Source organism: Mesocricetus auratus, unplaced genomic scaffold (genome assembly GCF_017639785.1).
Source record: "Mesocricetus auratus isolate SY011 unplaced genomic scaffold, BCM_Maur_2.0 Super-Scaffold_100008, whole genome shotgun sequence".
NCBI classification, from domain to species: Eukaryota; Metazoa; Chordata; class Mammalia; order Rodentia; family Cricetidae; genus Mesocricetus; species Mesocricetus auratus.
This window is the reverse complement of record NW_024429192.1, coordinates 46627945-46638843: the sequence shown is the minus strand read 5'-3', so window position 1 is coordinate 46638843 and position 10899 is coordinate 46627945. Positions and strand designations below refer to the sequence as shown.

Genomic DNA, 10899 nt, shown 5'->3' with positions numbered 1-10899 from the left:
AGCTTGAAGTTTTCAAATCATGAGAAGAGAGCATCCCACACAGAGAGTTCCTATTCTTGTGGTGAAAGTGATCATGGGAAGAGCATCTCTCACAGGCTCTCACACATGAGACTTCAAGGTCAGGGAACATTCAAGACAATCTCTAAACATCTTTAAGAAATAACTGGGAGAGAATTTGACCGGGGAGTGGGTTGGAGGAGAGAGATGGAACCTGTCCAAGTTTAAAATAGGTAGGAAATAACAAACAGCTGGCAAAATTGGCTTGTTGATTTTACCTTATATTGTCCATGCGTTAATATGATCAGAAGACATTGGGAAAATCTGAATTTTAACTAGATGCTTTTCCTTGTTTTACCTTAGAGTGAAAATACTCTCAGTTGTTTTGGAGATAGTTAAAACTCAAGGTAGAAACCGGAGCACAGACTCAGGTGTTATCTCTGCTGGAATGGTATGGTCATGTACCTTCCCTGCACTGGCAAAAGAGGAATACCCTCCAGTGTGTAAGACAGTCTATACCATGACCACAGTCACACACTTCCTCTTGTTAAAAGGGTCACAGACATTTCTTCAGTGTCATCTTAAATTGCAGCATCCAGCCATTCCTCTTGGTGTCACAGATGCTCTGATAAACATCTAGTTTTCCAGCCGGGCGGTGGTGGCGCACGCCTTTAATCCCAGCACTCGGGGCAGAGGCAGGCGGATCTCTGTGAGTTCGAGGCCAGGCTGGACCGACAGCCTCCAAAACAACACAGAGAAACCCTGTCTTGTAAAACCAAAAAAACAAACAAACAAAAAAATATCTAGTTTTCCTTAAAGAAATGTGGTCTTTCCCAGTGGTGGTGGTGCATTCCTTTAATCCCAGCATGAGGAAGCAGAGGCAGGTGGACCTCTGAGTTTGAGGCCAGCCTGCTCTACAGAGTGAGTTCAGGACAGCCAGGACTACGCAGAGAAACTCTGTCTTGTAAAACCAATAATAATAATAATAGAAAAGAAATAGAACCTTTTTCTTAAAGGTAGGTTTTATTTATTTGAAGATTTTATACATTCATATAATGTATTTTAGTTATAGCCAATCTCCCCAACCCCCCTCTCTTACCCTGTTCCCACCACCTCTGGGAACATTCTTCTTCACAACATTCCCCCTTATGTTTTCATATCTTTTTTGTTTGTTTGCTTTTGTGACCCACTGGACATAATTAGAGATGCTTGCATGTGTGTGAGTGAGGGGTTATTTACTGGATCACAAATGACTTATCAGTGCCTACATCACTGAAACAGCTCTTCCTCCCCTTAGCAGTCACTGATTGTCTTTAACTCTTCAGCTAGAGTTGAAGACTCATGTGATGTTTCCCATCCATGCTGGAATGTTGAAGGACTGGATCTTGTGTGGCTCTTGTGTTGGTAGCCACAGTTGCTCAGAGTTCATGAATACATTGGCCATGCTAGGTCCAGAAGATAGGGTTTCATGCAGTCCTCCAAGTCCCCTGGGTTAGGGGCCTTTTGACCTTCTTCTGGCTTGCTCTTCCATGATCCTCTGAAGGGGTAGGGGAAGGAATGATACAAATATCCCTTTTATGACTTAGCATTCAATAGTCATGTATTCTCAGCTCTATAACCAATTGTGTGTCTCTGCATAAACTATTACCCAAAGCAAAAAGAAACTTGAACAAGCTTGAGAGTAGCTCTAATCTATGGAAGTGAAGATAAATATTTAGAAGGCAGTTTGACAATATGAGCATTTAGCAAACACCACCACGAGGTTCCCTCCTAGGGTCTAGGGTCTACTGAACTATGGGCTTTGATCAGAGAAATCCCTCCTGTGGAGAAGACCTCAAATTCAAACAGAAAGCAATTTACCTCCATGGCATTCTCATTATTAATGCACTAGTGGGCAACAGTGTCACACTTTTGATAAAGTTCTAACTTCTCTTAAAGACATAATGACTTCTGAACTCCGTGATCTCTGACCAGTACCAACTAGTAGCTTTGCTCCATCTAAGCCTAAAGACAACACAATGTGACCCTTGCCTTCTGTCATTATCCCAGATGAAGGATGTCTTTATGATTAGTAAACAGAGACAGAAACCATATGTGATCAAATCCACTTCCCTATTGTATGGCTTGACTGAGACCCCACAGCTGTGCTCCATGAGCTTCCTGTTTCAGAAATGACTCCATGGTCAAGGTCCAGCTTGAAGACTGTCTTCTTATGAAGTCTTATCTACCCAGGTTCCTGCTGCTCTGCCTTATAACACCCACTATACACATCTATATATCACCAACCTAACAGGTATGATGAATATATTTTTACTGCTGTTTATTTGCTCACTTTTAATGTCACACTGAACATCACAAGAAGGGTAACCATAGGTAGTTCTCCTTCCTTCTTTTCTTCTCCTTCTTAATTGCTGTAGTTTCTTTGATTTTATGTTCCCCAAACTGGAATATTTATTGAATAATTTTTGTAGTTTCTGTTCCTCTGTCTTCCCTTTCCTTGTTTACTTTTCCTTGTTTGTTACTTCTTTCCACCTATTGTCTCTTCTCTTCTTTCCTTCCTACTTTCTTTCTGTTCCTGCCTGTCTGTCACACTATCTTTCATCAGCCTTTCCACTTGCATGCAGTAGGCTCTTTCCTAACAAAGTCCACATATTATTTAATATCATATGTTGATTCATAATTGATTTCTCAACTAGATTTTAGGGTAAGTTAAAATCTATAGTAGTGTCCATAAGGTGTGAAGTAATATTATTTTGCGTTGCTCTAATAAAAACCAATGTTTTATTATATTGGCTTGCTCTCAGACTTTGTGGTCACTCTATATTGTCTAGTTTAGGAACTAAACAAATGACTTAAATGAACATGGTTAATCACAGCACTACTCATTTAGTCTAATCTATATCATTGCTACAGTTTGGTTTTGAAATGCTACCCAGCTTTGTAATTCTTGATTGGCTACTCTTGGGAAGTAATGGGATAATGATGACTCTTACTTCATCAATAGATTAGTCAATTTGTGAGTTAATACTTTGATAGACTGTGAGGACATAGCAGGAACATAGGAGCTGGAACCTAGTTGGAAAGAGCGGGTCTTTGCAAGAGTGTCTATGACATCATGTCTTGCCTTCATTTTCTGTCTGTGCTTCCTCACTATTACCAAATAAGCAGCTTTGCTTCATCAAGAACTCACCAGGAACATTGGAGCCAATTGCTATGGACTGAATCTATTAGTCAGAATGAATCTTTTCCCATTAAGTTCCCTCAGTTATTTTGTCAAAAGTATCACATCAAGAAATGTCATTGTCTGTCTTTCCTCTGTTCATGATTTGTACCTAAAGATGGATTACCAACAAGATCAGTGGCATACTTAAGGTGAATTGGTTAAGCAATAAGTGAGTTTATGAGTTCAAAGAACTGAAAAGTCTAGAATGTCTAGTTTCTGGAGCAGCTTGATGGAAAGTTGATTCTGTTATCAGCATCTGCGTGGGTTTCATCTTCTGTCTGGTTCTGCTCATCTCTACTTTGGTTGATTTCTCTACTGTCCTAGTGGTTGTTGGACAGATGTAGCATGACCAGGACATCTAATTTTCAACCTCCATGTCCATGAAAGAAAGTAAGCCTCATTTGAGAAGATCCAAGAAGAAATCAAATTCTCTTTCATGATAGCTTGGACTCTGAGTCCTAAAGTGGCCAGACAAAAATTATACTTTATATAACCATAAAGTAGGATTGGCCACAACTGCACTCATAGAATAGTTGTGAAACCAATTTATTGTGAATGAATATGGACAAAAAGGCAGGAAGTGGGTACTCCTAGTGAACAAAGAGTCTTGTGATCAGAGATAGGATCTTACTTTCATGTGACATAACCAGCTACTATCCATTGTAGACTTCCTGACCTGACTGACACAAAGTCTTTAGTACATAAGAAACTCACTCTGGAGCTGTGCAGAAAGAGGAAGATATCCTCAGAAACTAATGGATGGCCACAGGCTGCTGCTGATTGGGAAAGAACTGTTTGTATTAGGAGGCCCTTAACAGATAGAGAAACATCATTTTCTTATATGAACTATATATAAAAATAGTAAAAGCACAACCCTCAGCTGGATGTTGGTGGTACACGCCTTTAATCCCAGCACTTGGGAGACAGAGGCAGGCAGATCTTTCTGTGAGTTCAAGACCAGCCTGGTCTACTGAGCAAGTTCCAGGACAGTCTCCAAAACAATACAGAAAAACCCTGTCTGGAAAAACCAAAAACCAAAAACCAAAAAAAAAAAAAAGAAAAAAAGAAAAAAAAAGCACAACCCTCAACCCTCAAGACCAGTCCTCTTATAAGGAGAGCAACAGCATTTATTTAACTTGGTAATTGTTGATATAGTTGATATAGTACATGATACTATACCTCACACCTGAAATTTGCTGAGAGAGCAGATCATCAAGCATACAAAGAAGGTAATTTGTAGCACAATAAATAAAAGAACCAGAGACAGATATTGGAGTTCAAACTTCAAGCTGAAGGTCAGAGAAGCAAATCAGCCAAGACAGTAGATCTTACCTCTATCCATTTGAAATGGTAAAATCCTGTCTCCACTAATCCTCAGAGGCAAAAGCTCTCAGTTCCTGTCTCCTTCTGCCTTCTATTCCTTTCTCCACCCATCCATGTCACTCCTGTCTCCAACTCCCTAGTGCTGGGATTAAAGGCCTGTGATCCCAGGTGCTGCATCACCTTTGTGTGAACTGTTTCTTGTAGGGCCGGGTCAATTTCCCATAGATCTCTTTATCTCTTAATCCTGAGTCCTGGGATTAAAGGTGTGTACCACCAAAACCTACCTCTGTGGCTTCTGGGGTTTAAGATGTCAGCACTGTCTCATCTCTATAGCTTGAAGTTGGCTTTGATTTCTGAATCCTCAGGCAAGCTTTAATAAATAATAAATAATATATCACTACAGTAATTATGTGAAGTGAAAGTGAGATGTGTTAGTTAGGGGCCTTCCTGGTCTACACAGTGAGTTCTATGACAGTCAGGGGCCAGGGCTACACAGAAAAGCCTTGTCTTGAAGAGAAAGGGAGGGAGAGAGGTGTTAGCTAACTTGTTAGCGGTAATCATTTCACAATATATAAATATGTTATACACCTTTAAATGTATACAACCTTCTTTTTATTTTGATGATGGGGATTGAGCCCAGAACCTTGTGTGCACTATTTAAGTCTTCTACCAATGAGCTAAACCCCTAACTGATAATTTATTTTTTCATTATTTTTCATTTAGGCAGGAAAATATTGCTTGAAATGCCCCCAAAATCTCTGAACTATTTTTATTGTACTAGATACTCTAAGTAGGTATCATGCTTTTAAAAAGACAGCACAGCTGTCTTTTCTCCCTCAATGTTTCAGTACAGTGATGAAGACATTAAGTAAAAACCATTCAGTTGTTATATGGTTGTGGTAATTTTACGCAATGCTATGAAGAAAAAGGATACAGTGGAAACTAGCTAATTTGGAGAGCTCAGTCCAGAGGTTAGGAGAAGTTTGATGGAGGAAGTAATATGTAGCCTGAGTTCAGGAGTATGAGTGGCCATGGGTAGTGTGGGTCTATCCAGGAGAGAGAAACCACACAGTAACTTAAACAGGAGCCACACAATATAAAAATACTCATCAAGCTAATACTGGTTAATTGTGGAAATAAGAACTCTACAGTGTGGCATAGAGCTGGACTAGCAAGCCTATGAAAGGACAATCTCGTGAGGTAGGTCTGACCATTGGAAGACATTCAGCTGGAGGTCCCAGGTACTTCCTGGGATGCTTACCCAGATTGGTACTCTCTCTGTGCAATTTGGAACAATACTCTAGGGAGAGAGTTCTATTGCTATGTGGCCATCCAGAGAAAGTAGGGTCACTGATGGAATACAGAGGACTCCCTCTTTAGGATCCTCTAGAACTTCCATGGTGACTCAAGTTGACATGGGTCCCAGTCAGGCTGAGGCTGAGGAGAGGGTAGAGCTGAGGGAAGGTACAGGGACTGGTGAGCTTGGGCAGCAAACAGGCCCACATGATCTGTTGCTCTCATCAAGAAGTGAAGAAAAGGGGTTAAGGGATTGGAGTGCTGAGAGATGTCCCATAGAGGACATAGAAGATGCTGTTTCAGCTCCCACAACCCACATGGCAGCTCATAATCACTTATAGCTCCCATTTCAGGAGATCAGGTGTCCTCTGGCCTCTGGGGGTGCTCGGATACACATGGTGCACATAAACTCACACTGAAAACACCAGATAGATAGATACATAGATAGATAGATAGATAGATAGATAGACAGACCGATAGATAATTGTTTTCTTAAGTGTAGAAAATACAGTATAACCAAATGCTAGCACACATACTGGACAGTGTTGTCCCTGGCTCCAGTGAAAACTATGATGGCAAACAATAGATAAACCAAAGCTTTGCTCTTAAGGAGTCTGGCAAAGGAGATATAAAAGGAAAACCCTTTTCATACCACTGTCTCTTAGTCAAATGACCTCAATGGAAAAAAATTAAGACCATGCCAATTTCAAAAGGGAAAATATAAAGGGCCCTGTGGTGGTTTGAAAGAAAATGTCTTCCATAGGCCCATAGGGAATGGGGCTACTAGGAGGTATGGCTTTGTTAGAGTAGATGGTCAGTGGGGGTGGGTTTTGAGGTTTCAGATGCTCAAGCCACACCCAGTGTAGCACAGTCTCTTCCTGATGCCTGCAGATCAAGATGCAGAACTCTCAGCTCCTTCTCCAGCACCATGTCTGCCGTGCACCACCATGATTCCCCCATGATGACAGTGGACTAAACCTCTAAAATGAAGCCAGTCCCAATTAAATGTTTTCCTTTATAAGAACTACCATGGTCATGGTATCTCTTCACAGCAATAGAAACCCTAAGACAGGTCCACATTCATTTTTACAGACTAGGCAACCAACTGTGAATTTGAAGTCTAGAGACGACAAATGAACACTTGGCACAGGGCTAAGGGGTGTCTCAAGCAAAAGAAACAGTGCATAGGAAACCCTTTGGTAAGAAAGAAGGCCCATGTAGCCTGGCGAGCCTCATCCAAGGTGGCAGAAGGAGAAAGGGAAGACGTTGAAGGGACACAAAAGAATGGCTCAATCAGGCTTAAGGCAGAAATGTAATTTGTTGTTTTTCATAACAGAATAGTCTAGTAATGATATGAGATTCAAATAAGATTGTATTCTGTACCTCAAATATTAACCAAAGGGAACAATGCATTCTACTTTTCGGTTTTAAAGTTCCCTTCAAGGTACTGTGTTTTCCCTTTTACATATGTCACCTGCCAGGGGCTTCCACATGTTCCATGTTCCTCACTAACACCCAAGGAAAGACCAGACAGAAAAAGTAAGAGAATAAAGTAAGATGATATCATTTTCCCAGCTGCTGTAACTTTCCCAAGTGGGTCTCATTCTGGGGCTCAGAGGAATGGTGTGTGATGCTGGTTGTCTCCAGTCTATCAGAGCCCCCCAGTGACTACTACGTTACAAGGAAGGTGCTGAAGTCAACCATCTTCCTCAAAAACAGGTGAGTGAAAGTTGTGTTATGTATTAGGAAGGGAAAGACATCTGCATCTAATTGGCCAGTGAGTGGATTGGCTCTACCCATCACCCAGGTGAGAATTATCACAGTGCAGTGCTCTTACATCTCCACATCTTCACACTAGCTTGGGGGTAGATAACTGGAAGGACAGAGAGGTGGAAAGAGACAAATTGATGGGAGGGAGAGGGAACTAGGATTGATATGTGAAATAGGATTGTTTCATATATATATATATATATATATATCCATCTTTATGGAGCAGAGACACCCCACAAAAAAAGAAGCCACTGAAATTATTCAAGTAGGAGAGAAAGTTGACCACAAGCAAGAAGACTGCTGGGTGGATTCAAGTTTTGAAACTCAGCAGCTTGTTGGTTATGGGGTCTCTGTTCTCACTGTCCAGAGGCAGAGGAAAAGGCTCCAGAGGGATGGCAGCTCCCTCCACTGACTTCTCGCGTAGGGGGTGGTATAAGAGACAATCATTACTTTGGAATGTTTTTAGACATGTGGGGTGAATATATTATATCCTAAAAATCATGTAAACATTTAGGAATTGTTTCAAAATTGGCTCCAGAGCATCTTGTGTGTTTTGTGTCTGATGGAGCGGTCTCTTTAGGTGTCAATATCATCACATATGCATAGTTCCCAGAATTCTCCTCTGCACTGGACCTGTATCACAGGCATGATGAGATGTCTTCCTCCCAGCTTTGTCATGCCCTTACTGGAAAGCGTCTTGCAGTCCATGTGTCTTCATTGCTCAGTCTCGGAAGCAGATAGGGAGGAAAACAGGAAGAAGGGGTTGAGAAGTCACCGAGACTGAAGCAAGAGAGCCAGGTGAGGCTTGCAATAGGCGACAGGAGCAAGCACAAGAGGACAGGGATGTGCCTGCAATTTTGGTCCAGTGCCCCTATAAATGTTCACTTCTTAAACCTTCCTGTAGAGAGCATTTTGGGTCTTTGGATCACATTTTTCAAAATTTCCCTCCAATTTTCATGGCATTCGAATCTGATATCAATGGCCTTCTTTCTGTATTTGAACAAAAATGTGTTTTGAAAAATTTCTTTTAAAATAAATTAAGGGTCAATAAGAGAGTTAACTTTAACGAGAAGTTACCTTATTTTGCTATGAATAGCCTTATTATATAACTTGTTTTCCCATAAGCCTCTGTAACACTTCCCTCTTCAAAAACTGCTCAGTGAATTAATTGAAGGAAATTCATGGTCATAATGAGAGCATGCCAATTACATAATACTTCTTTGATACAAAAAACAGGCTTTTGTGCAAGACCAAAAAGCAGAATGAAATGGAGACACAGGAAACAGGATGAGACAGAGGGAGAGAGATGAGGTCTTCCATTAACCATGTGTTTGCTAGATGTTTGTGAAATCTGGAGCTAGCCCCTGGCATAAGAGTGTACTGTACCCAATGTCTGCTTTTGTTCTTTGTTTACTTCTTAGTCATGATAGTGATGTCATCAAACATTTAAACAATGAATGCAACACATCAGAAGTTATGATGACAGTAAATCAGCCAGTGCAATCATGACACTGAACAGAAGCAAAGGCAAAGTGAGGGTGTCAAGTTCTAGTAGTGCAGCTCTCAGTTCACAATTGCTGGCTGTTTGTGTCAAAACCTAAGGGACCATGCATCCAGAAGTCATGCTGGTATCAGCATAACACTGAGTGGCACATGTGCTTGTGAAACTACCAGAGAGCCAAGAAGACCAGCACAGGGAAGGCCCAATGAGTCTAAAGCTTATGAAGAACCCAGCTGTCTCTAGCTGCCGAGCTGAGGCCTGGAGTATGAGCCTGCTCAGGGATACCTTAGCATTTGCACTAGTTGCTATGGTAACAGCTGCTACCTCATACTAAAGTTGTTAAATAAATCATTAGTATCATACTCTATTATACTCAGTTTCATTTTATATTATATTCAAAACACTTCCCAGCCTCAGAGGATGGGGCTTAAGAGTAGTGAATTTCTTTTCCTCAGTGTTCAGTAGGTACTGATTGCCTCTACCTTCCCTGGACTGTCAGCACCTGAGGTGACAGGAAACGGAAGAAAAAGGAAACAGTTTTTCTGGTGGCCTGTCATCCTGTTAAGAAGGTTCTGCTTGTTACAAGGTGATGACTTAGTTTCAGGTAGAAACAGATTTCCTACCCAGTTAATTTTTACTTCCTTAATTATGAGATATCCAAAACAGCATCAAACAGAATTTGTTATATCAATTGCCTGACCTCGTGATCTAATATAACCTGAATTCCAGACAGACTAAAAGATCCACTACTGTGGCTTAAACATGATTTCTATGCTTGAAACACATGCGGAAATTTGGTTGCCTTTTTATCAGCACTGCTAAGATAGCGGCTGGAGAGTTGGCTCTGTAGCTAGGAGATCTTGTTCTTCCAGAGAACCCAGGTTTGAATCCAAACGTCCACATGACAGGTCACAACTGTATGTAACTCTAGTTCCAAGGAATCCCATGCCATTTTCTGGATTCTGAGGGCACTGCATGAATGTGGCACACAGACAGATTTGCAGACAAAACACCAAAACGTTTTTTAAAAACAAAGAAATGTTAAAATAGATCAATTTCTTTCTTGTGTACTTGGGTTAGTGCTCATGGAATTGAATTAGTGATTGCTAGAGTGTATTGTTAACAAAGCATGGGCATCTTCATTTTGTTTTCCCAGCATGCATTAATTATATGTTCTTGATAATCCCTTTTAGAACTGGGGAATAGAGCAAATGTTTTCTTTAAAATGACCCAGTTTCAAGTATTTCCTCATAATAACAGAAAACAGAGTAGGATTTAACATGGGGGACATTGCAGACATCTATATTTGATGGTTAGTCAATAATGTTGAAGTAGTAAACCTTTGATTGAAGAGACAGGAAACCATGAGAATCTCCACCCAACTTTACAAAACATTATTCAATTTGATGCCTCAACAAGGCTGGCATTCTCTGGAAGCTGGTGCAAATGCAGAATCTTGAGTCTCATTGGAGACTCAAATATCAGTCTATTATCAGTCACTATCAGGGCCTTATATTCTCAGTCAATACTCCAGATGACTGACAGACATGGTCAAATTTGAAAAGCCCTAAAGAAGAGTAACTTAAGAACAATGTGTTCTGAGCAGTAGCTTTCTATCTTTTTGATGAACAATAGAGAAACCTTTATGAATTCCCTTATTAGTAACACTTACATTTATGAGGAAATTGAATTCAAGGAAATTTATTGTTTAATCTCCTTGAAAATAAAGCATTCTATTTTTAAAAAAGAGGAAAATTGCCAATCAGATTTCCACTGTTTCCAAAGTTTT

At 40.5% G+C, this 10899-nt stretch overlaps 1 long non-coding RNA gene across 3 annotated transcripts in view; it reads right to left on the bottom strand.

The window, feature by feature from the left end:
- Nucleotides 1-1073: 1073 nt before the first annotated feature.
- LOC110341777 overlaps nucleotides 1074-10899 on the bottom strand; it is a 51597-nt gene continuing 41771 nt past the window's right edge. For all 3 annotated transcript variants that reach the window (XR_005878916.1, XR_005878915.1, XR_005878917.1), the window contains one exon: nucleotides 1074-1534. This is a non-coding gene — a long non-coding RNA (uncharacterized LOC110341777). The remainder of the gene's footprint in view (nucleotides 1535-10899) is intronic.